Genomic DNA, 12,121 nt, shown 5'->3' with positions numbered 1-12,121 from the left:
TCGCACCATACATAGCATGTATATTACGACTGATGGTTTGAGATATTCGAAATGAAGACCTAAAATAGATTATGACATGGATAAGAAAGTGGTTTTTCAAACAAATCGAGTACATATTGAGTGAGGAAAAACTTACTGAATGAAGGCTTAGATATAGATCATTACAGTCCATCGAATCGATATTACATTTAATGTGGATTATTGGTGTATCACTGGCAATTGATTTCATGGGTCAGATCAACCTCTCCAGCCGAACATTTCGCGTGAGTTGATATGTGCACACCATTATGTAATACATTTGAACTCGTTTCTTTTTGTTTCTTTTGTTTCTTTTGTTTATTCCTTCTACACAAACGATATGCCTCTCGCACACGATGTAATGGGCATTATGTTTTACTTCCCCCAGAAATGGGGATTAGATTCAAATTCCGGGGGGACCACTTCCATTAATGAGTGGATACCAGGCACGACCATGGGGTTTCGAAAAATACCCTAAACAAGCTGGGAAGTAATTCTTTTCCAGATTATGAAAATGCATCTCTTAACAAGAATTTGGCTTGTGAAACCCTACAAGTATTGGATATCCCTTTTTTGTCAGCATTTTAAACATCGTTTTGACACCCTTATAACGTTACATAGGCCTATACGTAACGTACCTGCCCACTCTGTCCCATTTTACGCGTGGTCGCTCCTGGGATCCACTAATCAATGGAAGTGGGCCCCCCGGGCGGCCTCTCGAGCTCTAGGAGGAGTCAAATGTGGCTTTGGAAAGTCGTCCTCAATGAGATATATCGCTGTTACCATAGTAGCAATCAAAATTTTGCACACGAAACGCATATTGAATGTTTCCGTCGCAGATGCGAAACGAAAAAAAAATCTCATGTCACACAATTTGCATTGCAGGACGACCATGATGACGGGCCCAAAAAAGTCTCTTCCAAAATCAACTAACGTCGTAAATAAGCGTGCGCGTCCTCAAACGAAAGGTCCGGACTGTCAATGCAGGCGACCTGCGGGTAGCGGCGAAAATAGTTACCCACAACTCACACGCAAGGCTTGCATGTAAAGATGTGACAGGGCCTTTGATGTGATGTTTCTATCATGCTCCCCTAAGAGATTCATAGAAATATTCTTTAAAAAAATAAAAATGAAATAATATAAAGTGACATCACTTCTGTACTCTGTTATTAAGTTACATTGCAATTAATCACATACATGTATTTGAATACCTGCACTTAATTGGTATGGATCATGCAGTGATATATTCAAAGAACAAGGTCTGTATTACTATGAAAGAACCGCGGATATTTATTTTTTCCATCCAGGCTTGTGGATGTTTTTCTGTAGAGAAGGGAGTACTAGTAATCATCATTGTAATAACTTGGGCCTATACTGCAAATTACTTATTTGCAATGCCCTCATACAGGCCATATTGTCATGTGAAATCTCTCCTTATATTTTTAATGCGGAGTAAGCAATGATGAAAATCATAATCAAAGTTTATATAGTTTACTGGCTTCCACTATACCCAGTAGGATTATAAGAGGTACATATATTTGTGAAAAATATTAAAGGTTCACAGAAATAGAGAAATATATACAGGTATGGAGATTAAAAGAAGAATTCCCATTTGGCAGTATTCAATTAACTCACAAACTCAAAAGGTTGCACACATTTTGAAGGATACAACATGCCGAAGATAATTTTTATTAAAATTGATAATATAGAAAAAACGTTTCATCAAAATCAGACAAAAGAATAAGGAGATAATTGAACTTCAAAGCTTTGTATTAAAAGAGATCTATTCAGGGGCGGATCCAGCCTTCCCCAATAGGGGGGGGGGGGGGGCAGGAATTTTTTTTCAGCCATATTTTTGACATTTTTACCTAAGGAATAGAAATTCTAAGCACTTTTTGTAACTTAAACACAATAGGTATATAACCAAATAATTGAGAGCACGAGCGGAAATTTCGAGATTTAGACCTACATAACTGAACGAGACACTATTCAAGTTTTGTAAATCATGAAAAGGATGAGTAATAGGGGATCTTCCTACATTAAAGGTCAAGTCCACCCCAGAAAAATGTTGATTTGAATAAATAGAGAAAAATCAAACTAGCATAACGCTGAAAATTTCATCAAAATCGGATGTAAAATAAGAAAGTTATGACATTTTAAAGTTTCGTTTATTTTTCTCAAAACAGTTATATGCACAACTCAGTGATATGCAAATGAGAGAGTTGATGATGTCCATCACTCACTATTTCTTTTGTTTCTTATTGTTTAAATTGTACAATATTTCATTTTTTACAAAATTGACAATGTAAAATTGACTGAACAACAATGTTAAACAAATGTGAATTCCACATGTTCAGGGAGGAATAAAACTTGATTTCACATGACAAGGGGGAGAAAATAGGAAAATGTCATATTTCATATAATAGAATACAAAAGAAATAGTGAGTGGGTGATGTCATCAGTCACCTCATTTGCATACAGACCAGGATGTGCATATAACTGTTAGGTGAAATTAAGCGAAATTTCAAAATGTCATAACTTTCTTATTTTACATCCGATTTTGATGAAATTTTCAGTGTTATGCTTGTTGGATATTTATCTTTTTATTCCAATCAACTGTTTGTTGGGGTGGACTTGTCCTTTAATAATGCGAGCAGAATTTTTTTTATATTGTGATCTGAAACTGGATAATAGAGAACAAGTTGAGTATCTGAATAAACATGCGCGCGTGTTTTATTTAGACCTAGAATCTGGACATTTTAAATACATCTTTTATCATGAAAATCAAAGCGAGCGCGAGCCTAAACTATTTGATATTCCGATCTGAAAAAAAGAGTCAATTTCAGCTCTATATTTCAAGCACTTTGTAGGAAAATTGTGAGGTGGATATGGATCGCACATTATTATAACAATGAGTTTTAATATAGGACCGGACATCTTTAGGACATACATATGAAAATGATGACTATCTTCCTCTTGCTAAGCGCGAGATGAAACAAAAGGAACAATGTATTGATATCTTAATCATTAATGCCTAATGAGGGTGCGAAATCTGATGATATTATTGCCTGAAAACTGGACATTTCAAGCACTTCTGTAATTATAAATAGAATGCATCAGTTAATATATTTTTAACCATTAATTCGAGCGCAAATCGCGAGCCAAAATGTTTGATAAACTGTCATGAAAAGGGGATTTTAAGTAGTTTGTTGTATAATCAATATTGGGACTTAAATAACTCGCCAATCAAAATGCGAGCGTGCAGCGCTAGCTGATACGTTTTGACAATCAGACCTGAAAAGGGATATTTTGAAAATATGGAATACACGAAAATAATGGGTACCTGAAAAATCAAAATTTTACGAGCGCGCAGCGCGAGCAGAAAATGTTAATATTTAAACCATGAAACTGATATTTTTACAGAGCACTTTTTAAAAATTAATTTGTAAATCATACAAAATAATGAAAGTTCGATTTCCGAGGTGAAATATGTTTTGTATATTGACGAACATGATAATGCGAGCGCGAGCGAAAATTTTATATAGTGACATGAAAGATTCTTTTGATTTTCAAAGTCGTCCCCTCATCTTATTTTATTCACTCGTCTTCCTCCTCTTCTTTTTTTCTCCTCTCTTTCCCCCTCTATTGATTTTTTCCGGGTTTTTTTGCTTCGCCAATGGGGGGGGGGGGGGGGGGGCGGGGGCAAAATTATTTATTACATCAATATGAATATTCATGATTTCGTCTTTGGAATAAGACTACGCATGCGCGTTGCATGACGACATAAATGAATCAGCACCCTAAAAATGTATTTGCCTATGGAACGCGGAAAGGCTAAAATTTGATCACTGTCACTTTTGATTTGATGGACCTCCGTACCAGCCATCATCAAATCAAGTGCAGCCATCAGTAAATCAAAAGTGGCCATCATCATATCAATTTTCAGCATCATATCCCTCTGTACCAGCCATCATCAAATCAGTTTCTAACATCAAATCAATGTTGTCCTTTCGGCGTTCCTGATGTGCGCGCCAAAAGGACACCTGTAAGTTGATGGCAGCCACTTTTTATTTGATGACGGTTACTTTTGACTTGATGACGGCCACTTTTTATTTGATGACGGTTACTTTTGACTTGATGACGGCCACTTTTTACTTGCTTTTTATTTGATGACGGTTACTTTTGACTTCATGACGGCCACTTTTGACTTGATGGCGGCTGCTTTTGATTCGATGATGGCTGCTTTTGATTTGATGATGGCTGCTTTTGATTCGATAGTGGCCACTTTTGATTTGATGATGGCTGCTTCTGATTTGATGATGGTTGCTTTTGATTCGATAGTGGCCACTTTTGAACTGATGATGGCCACTTTAGATTTGATGATGGTCACTTTCAATTTTTTTATCGCTTTTCATTTGATGGTCACTTTTTATTTGATCACTTAATTTGATGGTCACTTTTTATTTGATGGTCACTTTTTATTTGATGGTCACTTTTCATTTGATGGTCACTTTTCATTTGATGGTCGCTTTTAATTTGATGGGCACCTTTTATTTGATGATCACTTATTTGATGGTCACTTTTAATTTGATGGTCACTTTTAATTTGATCATCAATTCTTATTTGATGGTCACTTTTAATTTGATGGTCGCTTTTTATTTAATGGTCACTTTTTATTTGATGGTCACTTTAAATTTGATGGTCACTTTTTATTTGATGGTCATTTTTAATTTGATGCTCAGTTTTTATTTGATGGTCACTTTTAATTTGATGGTCGCTTTTTATTTGATGGTCAATTTTTACTTGATGGTCGCTTTTAATTTGATGGGCACCTTTTATTTGATGATCACTTATTTGATGGTCACTTTTTATTTGATGGTCACTTTTTATTTGATCATCACTTTTTATCTGATCATCACTTCTTTGACAGTCACTTTTTATTTGATGGTCACTTTTTATTTGATGCTCACTTTTCATTTGATGCTCACTTTTTATTTGATGGTCGCTTTTTATTTGATGGTCACTTTTTATTTGATGGTCACTTTTAATTTGATGGTCACTTTTTTGTTGGTCACTTTTTATTTGATGGTCACTTCTTCTTTGATGGTCACTTTTCTTTTGATCGTCGCTTTTCATTTGATCATCACAATTTAAGTTGATGGTTTCGGCATTCCATACATGGTCGCTTTATATTTGATGGTCGCTTTTCATTTGATCGTCGCTTTTATTTGATCGGCACTTTTCATTTGGTCGTCGCTTTTCATTTGATCATCACTTTTTACAGTACGTGCGCATAAACGTGTCGCAGTGAGCATGCACTGAGCAAATCCTCATGTACGTATAGCTAGCGCGCTCTTTTTGCTTCCGAGAATTGAAGTGCAGGTGCATATATATGAATCTATTGATCGTGAAAAAATAAATCTGGAAAATGGAGGGTATACTTAATAGTTTAGGGATGCCTCAATCAGTTATTAACAACTTTCAACGGGAAGGGGTAAGTTGAAGTTAGAATTTACTTAGATCTAGACCTACGCTTTAGATCTAACTTTGTTTGTCTATTTTGTTGGTGTGAAACGGTACTATAGGCCTTGGCCTAGGCCCTACTCCCTCACAACATTGTCACTGGGGCGTTGCACTGGGGCCTATGCTCTAGTATAGACCGGCTAGGCTAGGGCCCTATCCCGGGGGGGGCACTCAGTATATAATGCATAGTGGGTATGTGCCGCGGAGGGGACCCCCATTTTCACACTCAAATTTTCGTTCCGAGGCATAGCATTTTTGTCTTATCGAGACAAAAAAACAAAGAAAGCCGCTCCAAGGCATAGCACTTTGTTCTTATCGAGAGAAAAAAAAAAGAAATCCGCTCCAAAGCTTCGCATATTTTTCGTTACGCCGTTCCGGTCGCATTGATCTGCTGCAATTTTGGTGAAAAGCGGCCGCCGAGCGCTGTCCGACCATCGTCTCTGCGCTAGCGCACCCAGCGGAGGCCGCGTATAGCTGCATCATGCACGCATGCCCGTTCCATAGGGGTACATACGCACGTACTCGCACGCTGTTGATCCGTTCCAAGGACCCCCGTTTTCACAAAATTGTAGTTCCGAAGCCCGTTCCGAGGACCCTCCTTTTTACAATAAGCCCGCTCCAAGGCCCCCGTTTTTTGTCTCGCCCGCGGCACACCCCTACCACTTTTTTGGTCGAGTGCCCCCCCCGGGGGCCCTATCTATAAGTGTCACTAGGCCTAGTCACTAATAAGCCTAGACCAACCTGACTCCATTGTTGAGAACTGTGCTAGTAACTTAGTGTTAGAGCCAGAGGCTACACACGAAACCCATGCAAATGCATATGAATTTGTTACCCCCTATTTTGTTCACCTAATATGAAGGTTTTATTCAGCTTGGGTCGGCTGTATTTGGCAGTTAATGATACGCGTACCGCCTTGACCGAACTGTGCGAAGTCTGTGTGGTCTGTGTGGTAGAGATAGGCCGGGCCGTAAACACTACTTCTTGGGGGTGCATAAATTGCCCTAATCAAGTTTATATATTGTGACAAAATAGAATCACTGTAATTTGTTTATGATATTGACTGTGGTACGACATAAGGATAACGGAGCAGCTTCTGTTTATGTTAAGATATAGACATATAAGGAAATGTTTTCTTCTGACCAAAAAGTGAGAATAATTTTCTCTGATTCTGTACTCCTTCCCTCGATGTACTCCCGAGTTCAGGTTCAGTTGTCTTAGCGACGCGTTGTTTACTACTGCGCGCATTGTGTGTGTACGTGATTATTGCATCGATATAGAAAGGTATTCGGCGTATTGTGTGGTGTATACACCGTTCATGCGCTGCACGTATACGTATATGCACCGGTACGCGCGGTACGTGTATGCACACATTATTCATCCCTGGATTTGGCTTCTTAAAATGAGACAAGCATGATTTAACGTGAAAATTGACGGAGCTAAATATTAATCAATCAATATGAATTTTATATGTATGAAAAGCTTACATGTTACATATCCCTGTCTGGGAACGAGGATTTCCAAATCTAACGCAAAACGCGCTGCTGCCAGGTTGAACATCGTATACCAAAATCCAATCGAGCACAGTGCGACCAATTAATGGATATTGTGCATGATAAGAACAAAAAAGTTAATTGCATTGTAAAGTTTAACCTAGAAGTGACGAATTTTTTTTTTCAAGAATGGGCATGATTTTACATGTAATGAAAAGGAAATGTTCTCTTCTTCTTATATCTAGGACGAGGATATTGTACCCCCTTTCAATTTTTGATAGGAGAGGAAAGAGTATAAAGAGTTGATAGGCATACTAAAATAGACAATCGTGCGCAGTGCGACTAATCAATTAACGTAGATTATGCGTGATAAATACAAAAAAAGTTCATTGGATTGTAAAGTTTGACCTAAAAAACACGGCGGTTTTTTTCAACCAATTAGGTTGAACCTTATATCACAAGAAAGAGTTACAACCTGTCTATCTGATAGTCGTTGAACTGAGACATTTTGATACGAAAGTCAGACGCTGTAAGAGAAGATCGAGCCCAAAACAGTGCAAAAAGTGCTTCTCTCACACAAAAACACGAGAAACTGTGTATTTTCAGTCAAAAAAACACGGTTGTTTTTTTAATCAGAATATAAAATGGCAGATATCATGAGATGAAGAACAAGTCTAAGATTAAAAAACCGTTTGAACCCGTGAAAAATCTCGAGCGGTTTTTGAGATATGAGTTAAAAGAGCCGAAAATGGGTCTATTTTGTCAAGTTTTTGACGCCGGAATAGGGGATTTGCCACGGTGCGCGTTAAGTGAACACAACAAATTCATATGCAGAAAAAATACAGTTAGTGTTCAGTTCTTAAATATTTTCAGATCTCTAGACCCTAATAATATTAATTTTAGCTGATGATTGGCATTGCCCATTTTGCAAATGCAGCGCGGCGGGGGCAGAGGGAGGGGGTAACACTAACGAGTAACGTTGAGTCTTATCCATTGTAGTTATACACTCAAGCCTAGCGCCTATAACATACAGTTCAATTGTTACTGTTAACCCCCTACCCTCTACTCCTGCCCCCGTTGTGTTGAAGAAAACCTTTTTTTTTTTTTTTTTTTTTTTTGCTATAGGCTATTCATATTTATATATATATATATAAACAAGGCCATAGATATGAATAACAACAAACCGAGTCGCCCTTTTCCAAAACTCCCAACCCCCCTCCCCCCAGAAAATTTGTTGCGTCTATTATTGGGCTTATTTTCTTTTTACCCAAAATTAAGGGGGGGGGGGGCTGCGTGCGCAACCTCCCAACCCCCTTGGCGACGGTCATGCAGTTGACCCACAGAAATTTAGAAAATTTATATTTTTCTTGCAAAAATGCATAAAATTTACAAAAAATTGTGCAACAAATCCTTCAAGTTCTGCTCGATTGCTTCGCTCCCTCACTTTCGAATAGGGTCTATTTTTGAAAATTGCAAGAGTTTTTAACAATGATGGGATGAGGATGTTTTAAACACTCTATCAAAAGTAGGTTCAATTTTGCACCTTTACCAATGTCACACCTGGAACACATTTAATGATGCAAATTTGCACCTTTCAGAAAAGAAATCACCTTAAAAGGTACAGCTTAATTGCACCTATTTTTCTGAAAGGTGCAAATTTGCATCATTAAATGTGTTCCAGGTGTGACATTGGTAAAGGTGCAAAATTGAACCTACTTTTGATAGAGTGTTTAAAACATCCTCATCCCATCATTGTTAAAAACTCTTGCAATTTTCAAAAATAGACCCTATTCGAAAGTGAGGGAGCGAAGCAATCGAGCAGAACTTGAAGGATTTGTTGCACAATTTTTTGTAAATTTTATGCATTTTTGCAAGAAAAATATAAATTTTCTAAATTTCTGTGGGTCAACTGCATGACCGTCGCCAAGGGGGTTGGGAGGTTGCGCACGCAGCCCCCCCCCCTTAATTTTGGGTAAAAAGAAAATAAGCCCAATAATAGACGCAACAAATTTTCTGGGGGGAGGGGGGTTGGGAGTTTTGGAAAAGGGCGACTCGGTTTGTTGTTATTCATATCTATGGCCTTGTTTATATATATATATATAAATATGAATAGCCTATAGCAAAAAAAAAAAAAAAAAAAAAAAGGTTTTCTTCAACACAACGGGGGCAGGAGTAGAGGGTAGGGGGTTAACAGTAACAATTGAACTGTATGTTATAGGCGCTAGGCTTGAGTGTATAACTACAATGGATAAGACTCAACGTTACTCGTTAGTGTTACCCCCTCCCTCTGCCCCCGCCGCGCTGCATTTGCAAAATGGGCAATGCCAATCATCAGCTAAAATTAATATTATTAGGGTCTAGAGATCTGAAAATATTTAAGAACTGAACACTAACTGTATTTTTCTGCATTTGCATGGGTTTCGTGTGTAGCGCTCTAACACTACGTTACTAGCACAGTTCTCAACAATGGAGTCAGGTTGGTCTAGGCTTATTAGTGACTAGGCCTAGTGACACTTATAGATAGGGCCCTAGCCTAGCCGGTCTATACTAGAGCATAGGCCCCAGTGCAACGCCCCAGTGACAATGTTGTGAGGGAGTAGGGCCTAGGCCAAGGCCTATACCGTTTCACACCAACAAAATAGACAAACAAAGTTAGATCTAAAGCGTAGGTCTAGATCTAAGTAAATTCTAACTTCAACTTACCCCTTCCCGTTGAAAGTTGTTAATAACTGATTGAGGCATCCCTAAACTATTAAGTATACCCTCCATTTTCCAGATTTATTTTTTCACGATCAATAGATTCATATATATGCACCTGCACTTCAATTCTCGGAAGCAAAAAGAGCGCGCTAGCTTTACGTACATGAGGATTTGCTCAGTGCATGCTCACTGCGACACGTTTATGCGCGCGCACGTACTGTAAAAAGTGATGATCAAATAAAGCGACGACCAAATGAAAAGTGCCGATCAAATAAAAGCGACGATCAAATGAAAAGCGACCATCAAATATTATAAAGCGACCATGTATGGAATGCCGAAACCATCAACTTAAATTGTGATGATCAAATGAAAAGCGACGATCAAAAGAAAAGTGACCATCAAAGAAGAAGTGACCATCAAATAAAAAGTGACCAACAAAAAAGTGACCATCAAATTAAAAGTGACCATCAAATAAAAAGTGACCATCAAATAAAAAGCGACCATCAAATAAAAAGTGAGCATCAAATGAAAAGTGAGCATCAAATAAAAAGTGACCATCAAATAAAAAGTGACTGTCAAAGAAGTGATGATCAGATAAAAAGTGATGATCAAATAAAAAGTGACCATCAAATAAAAAGTGACCATCAAATAAGTGATCATCAAATAAAAGGTGCCCATCAAATTAAAAGCGACCATCAAGTAAAAATTGACCATCAAATAAAAAGCGACCATCAGATAAAAAGTGATGATCAAATAAAAAGTGACCATCAAATTAAAAGTGACCATCAAATAAAAAGTGAGCAACAAAAAAGCGACCATCAAATTAAAAGTGACCATCAAATAAAAACTGAGCATCAAATTAAAAATGACCATCAAATAAAAAGTGACCATCAAATTTAAAGTGACCATCAAATAAAAAGTGACCATTAAATAAAAAGCGACCATCAAATTAAAAGTGACCATCAAATAAGAATTGATGATCAAATTAAAAGTGACCATCAAATTAAAAGTGACCATCAAATTAAAAGTGACCATCAAATAAGTGATCATCAAATAAAAGGTGCCCATCAAATTAAAAGCGACCATCAAATGAAAAGTGACCATCAAATGAAAAGTGACCATCAAATAAAAAGTGACCATCAAATAAAAAGTGACCATCAAATTAAGTGATCAAATAAAAAGTGACCATCAAATGAAAAGCGATAAAAAAATTGAAAGTGACCATCATCAAATCTAAAGTGGGCATCATCAGTTCAAAAGTGGCCACTATCGAATCAAAAGCAACCATCATCAAATCAGAAGCAGCCATCATCAAATCAAAAGTGGCCACTATCGAATCAAAAGCAGCCATCATCAAATCAAAAGCAGCCATCATCGAATCAAAAGCAGCCGCCATCAAGTCAAAAGTGGCCGTCATGAAGTCAAAAGTAACCGTCATCAAATAAAAAGCAAGTAAAAAGTGGCCGTCATCAAGTCAAAAGTAACCGTCATCAAATAAAAAGTGGCCGTCATCAAGTCAAAAGTAACCGTCATCAAATAAAAAGTGGCTGCCATCAACTTACAGGTGTCCTTTTGGCGCGCACATCAGGAACGCCGAAAGGACAACATTGATTTGATGTTAGAAACTGATTTGATGATGGCTGGTACAGAGGGATATGATGCTGAAAATTGATATGATGATGGCCACTTTTGATTTACTGATGGCTGCACTTGATTTGATGATGGCTGGTACGGAGGTCCATCAAATCAAAAGTGACAGTGATCAAATTTTAGCCTTTCCGCGTTCCATATTTGCCAGCGTTACATCGTATAGCTGGCAAATGTTGTTTATACGGCAATAAGTGGTGAACACTAATTGTTCTCCGGCATGCGTGACGGAATTATTCAATTCCGTTGCGTCGAAGGTGTTTCATTTGAATATGAAAAGAGGGGATGCGAGATAAGGGTGTGGTGTTGTAGGGGAAGTCATTAGTGTGTTTTCGCCCAGCGTCGTACGACGCTATCAACGACGTAGAACGATCTCTTGGTTCGTGCGTCCGTCGCGCTCAACTCTCGCTTGTAAGCAGTTTCGCAAATCGCTGATCGCGGCCGGATCGACCGGAAGTATGTAGACTGCATGACGTCACCACTACTAGGGAAAATCCCGCGCCCGCGCTCTATAAACTGGCTGTCGGCGCGGCTCAGCTCAGCTTGCTCGCTCTACAAGCGATCTGATTGGCTGTTGACGGCTGTTGACAAATCCTACGTTCTAATGCGGACGCCCGCTAATTTGCGGAAGAACCGTCCGTGATTTGAGCTCAAGATCGCTTGGGCCTCTGTTTCCATGGAAGTTGGCAATTTTTGCACACGACCCTTACGTTCTACGTCGTACGACGCTGGGCGAAAACCAG

This window comes from Lytechinus pictus, chromosome 7 (assembly GCF_037042905.1).
Source record: "Lytechinus pictus isolate F3 Inbred chromosome 7, Lp3.0, whole genome shotgun sequence".
NCBI classification, from domain to species: Eukaryota; Metazoa; Echinodermata; class Echinoidea; order Temnopleuroida; family Toxopneustidae; genus Lytechinus; species Lytechinus pictus.
The sequence above is the reverse complement of the archived record's forward strand: the minus strand, read 5'-3'. Positions refer to the sequence as shown.